We start from the raw sequence: 16640 nt of genomic DNA, 5'->3' as shown, positions 1-16640 counted from the left end.
TTTCTTTGTCTTGTTATTTTAATTTTTTCCCCTGTGCAGACAGCAGCATGAAGCCCACTAGAGAATGAATGAATATCAATGAGACCGGGCAAAGACGGAATGTGCAGAAGTTCTTTCCCAAGGTTATAATGAAAATGCCTACAGGGAGGTGGCATTGCAGCAGGTAACACCCCCACCCCCACCCACCACCATTTTGGGGAAACATCCACATTTACTGAAGAATACCTCTTACGTGGGCAAGTTTCTAAATGTTCATTCACATTCATGGTGCACATGGTCTTCTAGCAATTTCATATAGCGGCTGCCTCCTTTCTGTTATGAATGGATGTGCAGCCACAGCCCAGGGATGCAACAGGCTAGGAACACTAGAAAGACAGACACAGGCTTTCCTGTGAACTCCCAAATCAAGGACTGTTTCTAATTATAAAATGCATTACTCAGGTGTTAAAGGAATTGATTGGTTGCTGGCAGGGAAAAGAAAGACATGTTTCTAACAAAGGACAGAGACAGGGACGGAGAGACAGCATCTATCCCATCATAAACACTGCACCAGCTAAATCCTCCCTTCAAAACTTTCTGCTTGCACTCCATCTGAGCCCAGCCATTTGCCTGGGATGCCTTTTGGCAGCATCCCCTCCCGCTGCAGCTGCAAGGATGCCCTCACAGCTCTCCAGTTTTATTAAAAAACAGGAAGGAACTGAGTCTTTTAGTGAGACAGGGAGTCAAGTCCAAAGCTGGAGCACAAGGCTGGTGTTTGCAGCAGCAGCTGGTGGCTCCCCAGGTATTCTCTCTTTTCCCCCGTGGGCCCCTCACTTCCATAGTCCCCCAAAATAAAGGAACAAAAGCTAGGAGTTAGGGGACATGTTTCACTTACAAGGCTGCCCAGGTAGTACCCAGCTCTTGGTAAAGGAGGAGCGGCACGGCCCTGTCAAGGAGCAGACCAGAAAGCAGAATTTTCCATGAAGCTGTGAGCAAAAAACCCCTGCCTTGCCCTCCCCCTGCCAAAAAATATATATATATAAAAATAACAGCCAGCTTTAAAAGGAAATTTTAGTTACAAGCTAGTTGTTAACACCGTTTTTGAAAAACATGAGTGCTAGGCTTTTTACTGCAAAGAAATGGCTCACAGCAGAGTAAACATTTTGTAAGCATCATGAGCATTTCTTGTGATGGGCAAAACATTTCCCATGGAAATTTCTGATGGTGAAAATAGGCCTTTCTGATGGGGAAGCATAAACAGAATTGCTTTCTGGTTTTGGTTCTTTGCAATCTGTTCTCTGTTCACCAGGTACAGGGGCAGAGTAGCTCCCAGGAGAGCTTTGCATGGGTTCATCAGACCAAAGCTGTGCACAACTGCCTCCTGAAAGGACACAAGGGACAGGAGTGGTGGTACAGCGCATCCCGTTCTGGCAATGCTACTTATTCAGTGGACGGAGGCACAGATACCGTATGCATGTATGGTTTGAGAATGCGATGGCAAAAGAGGGTTGGGTGGCTGTGGGCAGCTGGTTAGCAGCAATGAGCTGGACTACCAGGAGGAGAAAAATATTAGGAGCCATGAAGCATGACAGAAAAACTTGGCAGTGGCTGGTACAAGGGGTCGGGATGCTGTTAAAAGATGGGTAAAAGAGTTGCTGGGGGGGGGAGGGCTAGCAAGGGAACTTGGGGAAGATCAGAGGAGGCTCTGCTAGGGCAGCAGTGTGCACAGATGCTCCTGCCAGCCGGTTGTGCCACTTGTCTCATCCAAACGCTTGCTGCCATCACATCTGCTCTAAGTGCAAGGCTGGCGGCGAGGATAAACGCAGCTTACTCTTGTGGCTCCAAGCAGAGGCAGAGAAGGCTGCAGGAGTGCATCAGCAGGCTGGGGAAACACAGCAGTGCAGGCAGGAGATGCTCACTCGCTTGCAAACCAGTCCTCATATTAACTCAGCAAGGCTGACAGTGAAACAGCAAGAGATTGCCAAGTTTTGGCAGAAAGCACAACTAAGCAATGTCGGTTGACTTGTGCCTTGTATGTAAGTACTTCCCCTTCTCTGACTCTGATGGTAGCCCTGCTTCGGGGTCATCTACACCTAGAACACTTTGGGCATCACTAGTAGTAAACAGCAATATAATTGTTGCTTCAGTCATGACCAAAACCCATTTTCTTGTCATCTTTTTTCTGAACTGCGCAATCACGAGAGAGCCAAGTGCTTTTCCCTTTTTTTTTTTTTTTTTTTTTTTTTTTGTATGATAACTCAATGCTGCCCTCTGTCAGAAATGCAGCAGTACTGGTCTTAAATTGCTTGTCCCTAATTAACAACTACTATGTGTTCTTTCCATGGTGCAGTTTTTAACCATAAATCCCCCTCATCACATCCGAGGCCATTCAAAAAGGCGAGGAGGTGATCCAATTGCTTTCCACTGCACTGTTTCATGAGCTAAACATCTGACCATGATTAATAATACACCTCAGCTGCTCAGCTATTTACGGTGATAGCTAACCTAAGGATGAATTAATGAAAAGAAGACATATTACTGCCCAGATGAAAAAAAAGAAATAGTGCTGTTACTGCTTGTATTTAGTGCAGTTCAAATGGAAGAATACATGGGCGCTCTGTTAAATGCTGATGAACCTATGGTGCAGGATGATGTCCTATTTCATGAAGGCCAAGCTGAGGGCAAGCCCCCCCAGGTATACTGGGAGAAAGACGCACAGACACACACACAGTCTGGCACAGCCCCCCAGCTGGTGTAACTCAGTCCCATACAGTGTGGCTGTAAAATGTGCATATGGTGGTGGTGTCCATCTCACCTGCCTGAGGTGCAGGGCTTGTGCCATCTGGACATCTGCCCAAGGGTGGATTTAACACACCAGGAGAAGTGATTGCTTTTACAGGGATAAATTACAGCTCTTAGCAACGTATCCATCAAATAAATGGCTAAATCCAGAGCTGTTTGGTCCCAGCAGACTGTGCTGTAGTAGAGCAATCAAAAAAAGAAGTGCTGTTAGAGGGGACGCTGCCTGGCTAAGTCACCTCTTTGGCAGTGGCTGGCAAGATTTACACACTGCAGACCTACAGAATGCTGCCTGCAACCCCCAGTGAGTGGGATGCATGTGCCAGGCACCCCACAGCTGCCTCTGAAGCATGTCCAAGACACGTTTTCTCTGGCACGGTGTCCTGCAGGCATGTGAGTCTATCTCCACAAGTGTGTGACAGTCACAGAGGGGATCAAACAATCAAAAGGGTGATGAAAGCCTCCCTTCTCCCTACAGCCCAAAACACATCACCTTTGCACTCCTGCTGGGGTCACCAACATGCAGTCCTTTCACCCTGCTACGATGAGATGCTACAGGGGAGCCCACCTTGTGGGCAACTTGTCTGCAGCCAAAGCAGGTCTGCCCTTGGAGGCCACTTTGGACAGCGTGGCCACACTCTCCAGTGAGGTCTGGCAAGGCCAGCAGCCAAAGGAAGGAAATCTGTGCTTGTAAAACACCACATTTGGTCTGGAGCCACAAGCACAAAGCACCAGGATGCATTGGTTTTTAGGTAGGTGTTGCCCTTGAGAAGGCACAGTGGTCTGGGATGAATATTCCTGAACACTGACTGAAGATACCACAGGTATCACTTGGTTTCACATTGAGTCACTGAAACTCAAGAAAGGCAATTCACAGGGGAAATCAAAAGGAGTAATTAAGAGAACACAGTAATTAAAAATGTATCCTAAGAGATCCTCTATGTGACATCTGCACCAGACAGAGAAGCATGCCTTTACCGACTCCAGGTTACATGAGACCTGGGGAAAGCTGCAGCCACAAAGTCGCCATGGTTACAGATGCACAAAACTGAGAGCAATGAGACATCCTGCTCTGCCATGACCACAGTGTGCAATTTCAAGCTGTAGCTATTTAATTGACCCTGGATTATGCAATTTAAAAAGAAAGAACCAATAAAGTCCTAATATATTCAGCAATATAAAAGTAGACAGATTAGAGATTTTAATATATGCACAGTGTACAGGGTGTGGGGAGGAATAGGTATTATGCTGTTGGACTGTAAATTGAGGCACTCATTATGCAGTCCTCATTCCATGTCCAAAACTTCCTCTTAGATTTGTTTCTATCACCTTCTGTCCCAGAGATGCCTGCATTTAACACACTGATGTATTATGTGTGTATTTGTGTGCATGTATACTAAGCTGTAGTTATAATACATCATAAACGCTACATACTAATTATCACATGCTAATGTAGCAAATTAACCATACGTTAGTTTCCATCAAAAGCAGATTTCCTTTGCATACCGGGTGTCAGATACACCTCATGTGGTCTGATCAGAGTGGAAATGATGGGTGCATAATAATCACTTGAATACGCTTTCCATGCTATTTTGCTGACATAAATCCTAGTGATAAAAGTATAAGAAAACCACTGAGGGTTTTAACATCACAGTGTTTACTGCACATGATAAGGAAACTGGATTTCACTGTCTGAATGCATTCCCAAGGGCACACTGATACATAGACATGTTTTTAGGGTAGTGGTAGTAAAATCCAACCTCACTTTTCAGATTTCTTAAGGTGTCTTGCTATTTTTCCAAATGCTACCCTCATCTGATGCTGAAGGGCTGCCACAGCAAACTTAGCGGGCAGTATCTGGACTCTATAAGCAAGTCTATAGGCAGGAAGAAGCTGTCTGGGAACACAGGTCGTGTCTACAGAGGAAAGAACTGCCTAAGTGTAGGGCCAGAGCCAGGTCCTATCTCTTTCCCTGAGGCTCCCAGTCCACAGACAGGACTGTACTGGCCCACCTCCCTTGTCCCAGTCACTGAAGAGCCAGCAGCTTTTCTGTGGCAACAAGAAGGCTGTTTCTCCCTCCTAGAGCATGGACACATGTGGGACAAGCAAATTACATACTCATTACTCATACTTTTTACACAGATGTGGCTCCGATTTAAGGCTTGCTGAAGGGGCGTGGATGGAGGTACGGCAACTTCCACTGAGCCACAGAGCCAACTTTACCTCACCGGCAGTTTACGGGAGTGCTCTTCTGAGTTGAGGATGGCTCTCAGCAGCTGCAACAGGATAGCTGGCCTTGTTTCTGGGAAGAGGAAGAAACTGAACAGCAGCCTTTTTGCTCAAATGTCTAAGCTTTCTTTTTGTTTTCAAAATACAGGTTTGTAATTCCTAAGCTACGGTATGCAGTATGAAAGGTAAAATGGTTTTCCTTGGGAGCACTGGAAACACCCACTCTATAGATAATAATGCATCATAACAGAGAAACTTGAGTTTCAGATACTGAATTTCAGCAAACCTGTTAGAAGTGGTGGTTTATAGGCAATGAAATTAGTGGCACCATTTGGCTGTAAAATATTATAACCGCTGGGCTGCTAATGGGACTCAGGTATTACATGAACCCTAATTAGAAAGGAAGTCTTTTGCCTACCCATACATGATTACACTTTAGTCATGTCACACTGCTGTCTTGGCACAATTTACCTGGAAGTAAGGTGACCAGGGTCTGTAATATTTACCGTGACATGTGTCTGCAATATCTACTGTGACATGTGTCTGCAAGTGTTATGGTGTGAGCTGTGCTGCATGGTGCCTCTGCAGGTCCCATGCAGCCCATGCATACAAGCCCCTTGGCCTGGACAGGACAACCCACGGGCTTCTGTGGCAGCTGAAATGGGTGCCAAAAGTTTAACTTTCAGCTACTGGGGCTCCTTTGTCCTAACAAACAAGGTCTTGGAACCAACCTTTTCTCAAAATCTGAATTTTTCTGAGCATTTGCTTCCCTCTGCGCTCTACCCAGTCCGTTAATTGTCCGGCACATCAAGCTGCGTGTCCATGCTCCTTACACAGGTTCTTGAAGCTTGCAACGCCCACGTTGCCTTTGCTGGCTATTTGAGACATCTCTTTCCCCTTGAATTGTTCAAACATCAGTAGGGGGCATTATTGTCTGTGGCTGCCTAGCCTCAGAGTGCTGCCTGTGATTCCTTGTTTCATTGTAATGAAGACTGTGTCCGTGAACAGATTATGTGGCGACTAGAGAACTGAGCCCACTTTGGTGGGTAATCCTACCAGGAGTTACTGATCCTAGTACCAAACCTACAGCTGAAAGGCTGGGACCATAACTACCACACACACATTAAATCTACTACCTATCTGAAGAAATGATCTGTAGCATAAGTTTGTCTATAATACTCCCATCAGCAGAATAAGGTGTTTATAGCTCAGATGAGTTCTGCATGCACCTTCTTTGCTAGGCTAAATATCACCATGTCTCGTAAGAAGGAACAGAAGAAGAGGAATATAGTCTACAGAAAGTTAGATTCAAAGATGGGAACATGTCTTGAGGTTTACAGGTAGAAGAGTGGTATTTTGCAATTTTACTTTTATAACACTTAGATTTTTTAAAAACTCCAGATTCCATTCACCTCCAAATTTTCACAATGTGTCAGCACTTGGTGTCTCTCCTCTGGTCAGATTTTCTTTTGCTAATCTTTGACTTTGGAACTAATCAAGTTATCTTTCAACATAACCTACCACAGTGCTCTGACATGAACTTGTGCTTGTGCTCTGGATCCAATTCATTCACATACAGAGGAACTAGCAGAGGGACCCTATGTGCCACTAACCCCTGAAAATAGGACTTACAGAGTCTCTTTGCATACTTTGGCCTTGAGACCCCTGAGGGGGTTGAATTTCAACTCAAAATCGGACTTAATCTTCAAGCTACAATGTGATTTTCATGCCTGGCCTTTACTTACTAAAGATTTCTATTACAGCCCTGGGATAAAAATGTCAATCCAATTGCTTTCATCTTTCCAGACGCCCTGTCCCAATTCACTCCTCAGCCATATTCTGGGGTCTGCTCTGGGTAGAGGGATACGCTGCAAGGAAGATCGAACAGATGGCCTGCTGCTTCTTTAAACAGTTGTGTATTTAGCCAGTAGCCACTATGAAAGAGTTGGATTTCTTTTTAATGAGTAGCTTTCTCTATGGAATAGCTCAGTCATTTGCTCCAAGAAGGAGAAAAGATTCCTCCTTTCCTCCATCCCTGCTCCAGTACTCGGGTGAGACCCATCAGATCTGCACCACACACAGTGAAGAAGTACAGAGGATTATTCTGCCCTTTAAACAGGAATGTAGCCAGGGACACCAGCCTCATTTAGTGTAGTACAGGAATTGCCATCAGGAGTAACCCCTCAGGCCATCTCATCTGATGCTCTTCCCAAGAGAGAGACCAATATCATCTGATTTGGAAAAAGAAGCAAGAAAACCTAACAGTGCTGCTTACAGAGGTTAGCTTTCATCTGGGACCATGGGGACTGGCAACTTCTAAACACTTTGAATGGTACATTGCTGGCGAACATAACTCTTGGCTGGTCCAGCTCTCCATATGGCAGCAGCTACTTTCAGACCAATAATAAAGAAAGCTAATGGTGAAGACTGGGAATACTAGAAAGCTGCAAACAATTCACACATTTAAATCAAGCTCAAGTGAAAGAAGCAATTCCCAAAGTATTGGTTTGCATATTTACAGTATTGTATGTATCCCATAACCAGAATTACCCATTCCTGGCAGCATTCTTGCCCATGAAGCACAGTAATTGCAATTACACTTCCTAAGAAGTCCAGCACTTTACCTTAAACAACCCAAACACCTTTTGCCAAACTTACCTGCAAGGAACTGGTTTTGATGAAACGTTCGAGAAGTCACAACAACTGCTAGGTCTGACTTCAGTGTAAGCATCCCTTCATGTGACACATAATTTTTACACATGGAAAAGAAGATTAAAGCTCTTTCACCACTGGGTGCTTCTCTATAAGCTAATCACTACGCTAATGCGCAGATGTTCTTTTGATACGTCCTTTTTCATACTCCACACAGCAGGCTGTTTAGGTTTTCTGTGAAGAAAATGAAAGAGACCCAGTGGGTGCCTGAAGTATTGCGTGTTTGTTATTATCCACCTCACTCATCATAACATCATATGAGTCGATGTGCCTGTGATTTCTTTTTTTTGAACATCTAATGCAGCCACTACGACTTGCCGCTGCAGTGGTGCTGTCTGTGGAAAAGGATCGAGGAGAGAGGACAGGTTTAAAATACAGAATTTAAACACAAATGGCACAAAAGGAAGAGCTTAATTTTCTGTATCGTATCAGGCGTGAAGCAGAAGGTGACCACACAGAAACCATTTTAATAACATAAGTGAGATGGGATGTGCCATCTGTAAGTGAGGGAGCAGGGAGAAGGCAGCTGTGGTTCACAGGGGGCCATAGCTGCGGGGAGACAGAGCAGCTTCAGCCAGAGATGATTTTTCTGTCAGTGAAAAGCACAGGAGAGGAGAGCTGGGGCATGCTCACAGACAGCAGTGCTTTGAGAGAGGAGGAAAATTATGCTGTGTGAGAGACACTCTGCCCTTCTGTGAGATGAATGCAAGGAGCTAAATTCCTTGCCCAAAAGAAATGGACAAATGTTATATGTCTTTGGCTACAAGAAAAAAAAAAGAATAAAATTAAAGGTGGGGGGAGAAGAAAGGAAAAAAGAAAAATGAACAAAAATGAGTGCCTGAGTTGCTGTCACTCTGGAGACTCCCCACCCATATGTATAAATTCTCTGGTAAACACAGGTGCTGAATTCATGTTACAGCCTGGAGGTCCTGTGCTCTCAGCAGAGCTGAGCCTTATTCTTTGTCTTGTTTTCATTTATTTTGCTGTGTTAGTTAAAAATTGAGCTCCTAGGAACATATGTCCTGGGGCAGGCAGAATCCAACAAGAGGAGCCAGCTTTAATAACAAAATGGGCATTAGCTGGCCTAGCCCTCCCAATTCACTATTCTCTTCAACTTCTGCAAATACCCAGGGCTGCCACTGAGGAGGACATGGTTCTACTAAGTTGTGTGCAAGTTCACAGGGGCCAAATATTCCCACTTCAAAGCAGTGCTACGCAAAGATTGGCAGTGGGCGTGCTTGCCTTCCAACTGGCCTGGATCAGGATCACCTAGAAAAGTGGGACAGCCAATTTCCCTTCTCAGTCACAGCCCAGCCCTCAGAAGAGGAGGCAAAGAGAGTATTTGCTTTATGGCCATTTTGGGCACCTGAGAAGAACCAGCACTTCCCCAGGAGCCAAGCAGCAGGGATCAGTGAGCAGAGGAATCAGCCGTAACTCACTCCCACTCAATTTTGGGAACTACAATGTTTGTGCTTGCATGAGAACAACTAACAAATTTCTGAAAACGAAAGTAATCTGTCAAAAGGAAGGCTGGGATGAAAAGCAAGGATTTCCTAGCATTAGGTTTGATGTTTCACATTGTTTTTCAGAATGGGCACAGCTCTCAGCTGCAGTCAGTGGAAAGCTGCAGTCTTGGAAGGGGGTATAACGCCTCCTTACTTTCATAGCCATGTGTCATTAAACGAAGGTGACAGAAGTTAGGCTATGCTACATGGGACAAAGCTTACATCATATGAAAAGTAGGTACAAAGAGCAACAGGCTGGATTGCTGTCTTGGCTCAACCATCAAGTGAAGCAGGAATGATTATTTTCTATGTCCAGACCTCATACATTTGCTATGGAGGTGTAAATCACAAAACTGTATTCCCTACCTCTAAAATGACTTCATAAATAGGATATGCACGCCCAAAACCATACGTGAATGCAGGGCATCATAGCTCATTAGAGATGCAGGAGGGATTCAGAAAGTGAGGATGATCTGCAGGATAAATACTCCTGAAAGAAAAGTCCTCTCCAAAGGACTGATCACCTCAGTGAATTTCAGATGTCAGCAGGTTAAACTTCAGCATCTGAGCTAACCAGTGACATGGTCATCTTCTCAAATTAGGCATCTTAAAATACATTCTAGCTGCAAGCTACCACATATTTTCCTGAGAGGTACAGATGGATACTTGGGAGCCAAAACACAGGGCTAAAAAAACAATGGAAAGCAAATATTCTGCTAATCACAAGTTGGCAGAAAGAACTGTTAAAAATCCTGTCCCTGAAGAGCTCATGAATAAAAGAAAGAAGAAGTTTGGAAAGAGAGATGGAGGGTATGAAAGCCAAGGTGAACCACACCTTTTTTTGTTATCACCAGCCTGAAGAGTTAACAACTCTTATATTTTGTTACAAACAATTACATGTAGAAAAAAGGAAATCCTCTGTGAAGACTTTGCTTTGTTATTTTATTAAAGAACAGATGCCATTTCAAGTTACCACTTGCTGATGTTATTTTTGTTTCTCGAACAGTAGTAGTAAGCCCTGTGGTACTGAAACCCAGCTGATACATCACCCTGGTACTTTTAGCGGTAACATGTAAGTGGTGTTTTATTTTACAAAATCAGGTGCTTAAGGTTTGGTGAGAGCAGATCTGCAGCCTTAATCCATCCCCTCCCCTAAAGACCGGAATCAGCCTTTACACATGCATAGTTTACAGGAAGAGGCAGAAGGAATATATGGGGCATAATATTATTTAAAATAAAACCAAACCTGAACTGATAAATTATACATAATGATATATAAATAAGAAGGTAAGAGCAGCTGCATCAGGCCAAAGCAAAGGTCCAAATGTATGTAGCCACAGTTAGGGTTGCAACAGTCCGGTGAATACACAGATAGGTTGCACATTTTTAGTAATGTCTCTTACCAACAGTAATTCTCATAGAAGCAGGACACAGTCCTTCGTTAGAGGAATTCCTGCCAGCAAGGATGGGAGGATGAAAGAAGACATGGTGATAGGAGCCCCTCTTCATGGAGAGCAGCAGATGCGAAAGGGTAGGTCAAGGCACAACAGGGCTGGGGAAACTGAGTCAGACAACCAAGAGGCAGGAACGTAATTGAATATGGGGTTCATTCTCAATGACAGGGGTGCCAGGCACCGAAGGTGGAGGACTTGTAATGTCAAGACATGGTTAGCAAGTCTCATATCCATCCCATATGGAAGAAGAGTGATTACATGCATCACATACCCCTGCATTCAAGTAATTCCCCCTCTCACACCCTGCCAGTGACAACGGCCACCATCACTCCCACCACTTCCAAAACCACCTCTGGGCTGGACATTGCTCAGTACAGAAGGGAACTGGTCTCTTAGGACCTGTGTAGTGCTTCTCATGGGATTGGGCCTGTGTTCTCCTATTTCCTGCCAGACACCTCTCCACCTCAACAGTTAGGTGCTTGATGGTGTTGTCATCTTAAATGGGCAGGTTACAGAACACCAGAAATAGCAGAGCACCATCAATTCAGTTGCCGAGTGAATCAGGTACTAAGAGTGATGAATCTTTCCTACTAGGACAAGAAGTGACTGTGGAGGTTTGTATTTAGTCATGGTATTAGATTAGTGCAAGCCTTTTTCTGTATTTAAGAGGAACATCTACTTAAAGTCCATATATGAATCTCTGTACAATCCTGTTAAAATGGAAAATTCCTTGTTTCTCAAATCCCTCAACAACTTGCCTGTACCATGTTATTAAATAAAGGAATGGCTAAATAAATATGGTGTTTGCCTGTCTAGCTGTCCTGCATTCCAAACTAAGCAGACCACTCCAAAACCAAGCAAAAGTTTTCACCACTCCATGGGGAGCTAGAAGAGAGCTACACTCTTGCTTTGCTGTCACACTAGCACAGATTGCCACATGCTGCTCACTTCTGTGGTCAGTGGGATCCAATTGCTAGCAGCAGAAAGCGCAGAGGTGAGTGCCCTGGCTGTGGGACTGATAACTCTTTTTGTTCTCTTAAAACCGTTATGAAACTACTGGCTAGTTTGAATTGGCATTCTTAAAGTTTTTACACTATCTCTTTCTATAGAATAGTCACGTTTACTTGCCTGTTTAAAAGTACATGTGCTCATTTCACCTCATTTTACCTACAACAACAGAAACAAAGCTTTAACCTTCCCTGGCAACACCAGCAATTACCCAGCCCTTGGACTTGAGGAGCAAAACAGTGGGATCACAGCTGCACTTTCAGAACACCAAGTGCCCTCACCACCTCATAGACACAAGTCACTTCAGTGGCAGTGTTGCTCAGCAGCAGATTTTTTAATTTCTTTTTTCACTCTTGCATGTGTTTGACATCAGCATGTGAAAAATTTACACCAGGGAGTAGGTACTGATCATGATGCAGCTATTACTAGCTGTCATGTACTCCAAAGAGTGGGGTCACTGCTTGGATTTTCCAAATGAGAGACAGTTTAATGAAATCTTGCTCTTTGGAGGCACCTGAGTGTCTATCCCCTCCAAACAAATTCATAATCTGAGGTAGAATGATATGAATATGTATAATTTCTTTAGTGAATTACATGAATTTGTAAGAGAGGTTTGAGGCATGTAGCACTTTCAAAATCCCTTGTTTAGCTGTCTCTGCTGCCCGCATTTAGAATATGCTGAGCTGATGTGCAGAGAGTTACATGCTGCCTTTAGTCCCAAATGACTTTGCTGATGTTTTTGGCTGAAACAGTGCTCTTTCCCAGGATGATCAGCAGCATGCTTCATGGATGTCACTTATTACCTTTTACAAGATTAGAATCATTGGTGCTCATCCAGTTTTACATACTGGCTGGTCAGCCTGCAAGCTCTGCTGAGTTGTGATTGCACCACAGGTAGACTGCCTCATCCCTAGGGCTTGTGTGTCACTCATCCCTAACTCATAAATTTTACAAAGCTGACATTTAAAAAATCTGGGTGGCTTAATGGTGGATCTAGTTGACTTCAGCTGAGCAAGGCTTGCAGTGCTGCAGTCCAGTGTGTTGATGTTCATGATCAGGCACATCAGCAGCTCTGCTGGACGGGGACAGTTTCCAGGAAGGAGCCTTCTGATATTTTCTCATTCAAAGAGGTTGCATATACAAAGGGAACTATAACTCCCGTGCAGAAGGTAAGGTGATGATGTATGAGGTAGAAACATTTCAGTGTTTGCTTGAGGTTGGAGACAGCTTTGTCTATTAGACTGCAAAAAGTGGGTCAGCTGTCCTAGCTCCCAATTGTGAGCTCATCTTCTGCCTATGTCTTTAAAAGCCAATTTATTCTCTGAACAGTCACAATGGAAGTGATTCAGGCAATGTAAGTGTCTGGTACTATGTTGAAACTCAAGTTCAAGCCAGGCCTCTAGCTACCATTACACCAGTTGAGAGTGTCTTATAGAATCATAGAATGGTTTGGGTTGGAAGGGACTTTAAAGAACATGCAGTTCTACCTCCCCTGCCATGGGCAGGGACGCTTCCCACTAGACCAGGTTGCTCAAAGCCCCATCCAGCCTGGCCTTGAACACTTCCAGGGATGGGGCATCCACAGCTTCTCTGGGCAACCTGAGTGCCTCACCACCCTCACAGTAAAGAATTTCTTCCTAATATCTAATCTAAAACTACTCTCTCTCAGTTTATAATTATTACCCCTTGTCCTATCGCTACAGGCCCTACTAAAAAGTAGGTCCCATGCTGTATCTACCGGCCTTGTGCAGATGTCTTGGTCAACCTAAACTGTCCAAAATGGCACTAGGCACCTATGTCTGGGCACCTAAAGTGACTGCCTCTTCCATTAGCATATTCACATTGCTTTCACTAGTTATCCCCTGAACATCCTTGTATTAAAGAAAACATTTCCCCACCCCTTACAGGCGGTGGACTTAAACAGATGTGGGTCTACAAAGCTGTTACTCCAGGAATAACAAATGAACTGTTTTGCATGAAAAGTTTATCAGATTATGCTCTTTTCCCATTGCAGGTTATTCTGAAGCAGACATGGCAATAAGTCACCGCAATCCTATGAATATTTCATAGAAACACATTTCAGCTTATGGGCGTTCTTTTTATTCTTGAATGATTATGTCTGTGTCTTTGGCCATTTATCGTCTGTGATACGTGACTGGCCACTTAATTCAAGTTACTGTAATGTCTGGCTTTTTGAGTAGTTCATTAAATATTTCATAACAAGGAGGAAAAGTAGCACTGCAGATGACATTTATGTGAATATGCAAACAGGTATTTGTGAAATCTTAGTCAAGATTTCTACTCACAAATGCTTTGAGAAAAGGAATAGGATCTTTAAACATTGTTGGAATAGCGACTTTTTATTCCAACAAATGTTAATGAAAATGGTGATGATAATGATTATTTTGCACCATTGCTTTACTTATAAGGATGCAGATCCAGCATTCTGAAGTCTCCCTAAGACTGGAACATAACTCACAAACCTAATGAGAAATGGAGTAGATGGGATCTCTTGCAATGGATTTCATTAGTGTAATAGTTCTTGAACAAACTCTGGAAAATGAATCTCAGAAGCCTGACATTTCCCTTATCAGTTCATTGAGAGCTCACAACACTAAAATTCATAGAGACCATAATGAAATTAAATTCAGAGTAGCAACGAGCATTCCGGAAAACCCTCGGTTCTTGTGTGTACCTCTTATAACACGTTAGTTCTTCAGATCATTAGCTACAAAATCTGCAAGACAGAAAAAGAGACTGGAGGAAGGAGTACTAAGCTATTAAATTTGATTTCCCCCAAATTACTATCAGCTTTTCAGGGGCAAACATTTCAACAGTTAAAAGTTTTACATTCATTTGCTGCACACATGTTTAGCAATCGTGTCACTCTGGGAACATTTAACGATGCATACAAATACCAGCTAACGTGAAAGATGCTACCAAACCATTATTTGTCCTTCTCATTGACTGAGAGCCCCTGCATGGGTGTGGAAATGGGAAGTTCCCATGAGAAATCAAAAGCCTCAGTGAGGGGAATGACAAAAGCCCCATTGACTTTGGGAGAGGCTGTGTCAAGCAGAGGTGCTGTACGCACACATGCCTGCCTGCTCAGTCAGTTCAACCTCTTGTATCAGACATAGCGTGTTCTCGGCAATTTATTCAAGCTGTAATAATCTCGGGGTTGCTCTGGTGAAGCCTGACCTTACAAACCCACCATGTGAACATGACCTGCCACTGCTGTCACACTTTCCCCTGGTGGGAAGGCACCTTCCTCCAGTAAAGATGCTGGTGTCTGCTTTCCATCAGGTTTTTTCTGGTGGACTTGAAGCCATGTATTCATAATAAGGATGGTCACCTTCTGGTTTAGCTCCTATATTCTGAATGGAATAAATCAAGAGGACAGGGAGAGCGGTTGGCCAGCAAAGAGGCTCTCGGTCAGAGGAAAGCCGAAGGTCAGGGAGGGTCAGGGGACGGCCGGTGTGGGCAGGTGGTGGGAGAACAGCAGGAGAGGGAAGTGGAGACTGAAGGAGCTTTGCGGAAGAGGCAAGGAGTGCGGGGCAAGTAATGTCAGAGGACGGGAGGCAGAGCGGTTAAGAAAATTGACCGGACGGGGAGGCAAGGACAGGGCAGCCCGAGGAGCAAGCTGTGAGCGGAAGGCAGCGGACTGAGGCGGGAGCAGGGGTGACTGGGCTGCCCGCAGGCTCTGGGCTGGAGACGCGGGAAACCCACCCCGAGGGGAGGTGGCCGCCCAGGCGCGCGCACACTACATCCCCCAGAATGCCCCTCGCGGCGCCGGGCACTGAGCATGCGCAGCGGCCGCCGCGCTCCCCTGCCCGGCCGGCGAAGGGCCGCCCGCCCCCGCCTCGCCACCACCAGCCGCCGCCGCCGGGAGCGCGGGGGAGGCGGTGCCGCCCCGGCCCGGCCCGGCCCCTCGGCGGACAGCGCCCGCCTGCGAGGAGGTGGCGGCACCGCCCGCCGCGGGCGGGGAGGCCGTGAGGCGGCGGGGCGGGGCCGGCCCGGGCCGAGGGGGCGGTTGCAGCCATTGGCGCCGCGGGCGGCAGGTGAGGCGGCGAGGGGCGGCTGTGGCGGGGCGACGGCGCGGGCAGCTGCAGGGGGCGGTTCGCGGGGGCCTGCGGCTGCCACCCCTTTTCTGAGGGGAAGTGGGTGAAGGGGAGGCGGGGGGACCGGGGTGGTGTCGGTTGTGCGTGGCGGGGGCTCCGCGGTGGGGAGGCACGGGGCGGCGGGGGAGAATGAGCCACGGGAGCCCCCCGGGACTGCACAGAGCGGAGCTGACATCTCGGACGTAGAAACCTTTCTTCTCCGAAGCCGGGCAGCGGGGCAGGCGGCGCTGTGCGGGTTAGCCGCTGTGGGCAGCAGAACGCGGTTCAATTAAAACTAATAACCTCCCTAGAGGTCAAAGGCACTGCAGGTTTAAAGCCTACCAGGGCAAGTAGAGATGTAATTACGTTATCGTTGACGGTTTTCCTTGATGGCTGAGTGCCTTGGGAACCCCAGTGGACACCTGCCTTCAGCTTTGAAAGCTTAGCAGTCCTTGTGAATTTGGCCCCGATGGATGTGGATGCCGAATTTATCCCTTTTAATTACCGTGTGCTGACTAAGCATGGTGGAAAAGTTTCTCTTGCATATATGTCAGCTCTGGGTGTGTTGCACATGCATGTTCGGAGGTTAGGCTCACCGGTCTGTTTGTCTCCCCTTGCTTCCTTCAGCCCCTCTAAATTAACCCGGTGTTTAAATGGGTTATTAAGGTAATGGCTGCTGCTTTGGGGAAAAAGAGAACTGAGGAAACGCTCATCTCTGGTGATGAGAATAACGACTGTGTCTGAACAACTGGTAAAGGCAAGGGGAACATATTGGTGTTTTCACACCAGTACTATAGTTGGATAACTATTGACAAATGCTGACTTTTAAATGGTGACTGCTGATTCAGGAGAAT

General features: G+C 45.6%; 1 protein-coding gene across 5 annotated transcripts in view; it reads left to right on the top strand.

Moving 5' to 3' along the window:
* The first annotated feature begins 15626 nt into the window (after window positions 1-15626).
* Window positions 15627-16640, top strand: part of POMGNT2 (protein O-linked mannose N-acetylglucosaminyltransferase 2 (beta 1,4-)) — a 32690-nt gene continuing 31676 nt past the window's right edge. For all 5 annotated transcript variants that reach the window (XM_037386314.1, XM_037386313.1, XM_037386309.1 and 2 more), the window contains exon 1: window positions 15627-15747. The gene's annotated coding sequence lies outside the window, so the exon portion shown is untranslated. The remainder of the gene's footprint in view (window positions 15748-16640) is intronic.

Source organism: Falco rusticolus, chromosome 4, assembly GCF_015220075.1.
Source record: "Falco rusticolus isolate bFalRus1 chromosome 4, bFalRus1.pri, whole genome shotgun sequence".
Taxonomy (NCBI): Eukaryota; Metazoa; Chordata; class Aves; order Falconiformes; family Falconidae; genus Falco; species Falco rusticolus.
This window is presented reverse-complemented; position numbering and strand designations above follow the sequence as displayed.